Source organism: Equus quagga, chromosome 6 (assembly GCF_021613505.1).
Source record: "Equus quagga isolate Etosha38 chromosome 6, UCLA_HA_Equagga_1.0, whole genome shotgun sequence".
Taxonomy (NCBI): Eukaryota; Metazoa; Chordata; class Mammalia; order Perissodactyla; family Equidae; genus Equus; species Equus quagga.
This window is the reverse complement of record NC_060272.1, coordinates 2,301,954-2,302,439: the sequence shown is the minus strand read 5'-3', so window position 1 is coordinate 2,302,439 and position 486 is coordinate 2,301,954. Positions and strand designations below refer to the sequence as shown.

The 486-nt window shown below is 59.9% G+C and overlaps 1 protein-coding gene and 1 long non-coding RNA gene across 3 annotated transcripts in view; one reads left to right on the top strand and one right to left on the bottom strand.

The window, feature by feature from the left end:
- Positions 1 to 486, bottom strand: part of ADPRHL1 (ADP-ribosylhydrolase like 1) — a 29,520-nt gene that overhangs the window by 22,828 nt on the left and 6,206 nt on the right. The window lies entirely within an intron of this gene.
- The window catches only part of LOC124240994 (uncharacterized), a 6,975-nt gene that overhangs the window by 3,026 nt on the left and 3,463 nt on the right, over positions 1 to 486 (top strand). The window lies entirely within an intron of this gene.

Here is a 486-nt window from a genome sequence, read left to right as displayed (position 1 = left end):
GTCTACACCCAGAGGGACAGGTGCACGCTCAGTCTACACCCAGAGGGGCAGGGCCACCCTCAGTCTACACCCAGAGGGGCAGGGCCACCCTCAGTCTACACTCAGAGGGACAGGTGCATGCTCAGTCTACACCCAGAGGCAAGTACACGCTCAGTCTACACCCAGAGGCAAGTACACGTTCAGTCTACACCCAGAGGGACAGGTACACGCTCAGTCTACACCCAGAGGGACAGGGCCACCCTCAGTCTACACCCAGAGGGACAGGTGCACGCTCAGTCTACACCCAGAGGGACAGGTGCACGCTCAGTCTACACCCAGAGGGACAGGTGCACCCTCAGTCTACACCCAGAGGGACAGGTGCACACTCAGTCTACACCCAGAGGGACAGGTGCACACTCAGTCTACACCCAGAGGGACAGGTGCACGCTCAGTCTACACCCAGAGGGACAGGTGCACACTCAGTCTACACTCAGAGGGACAGGTGCA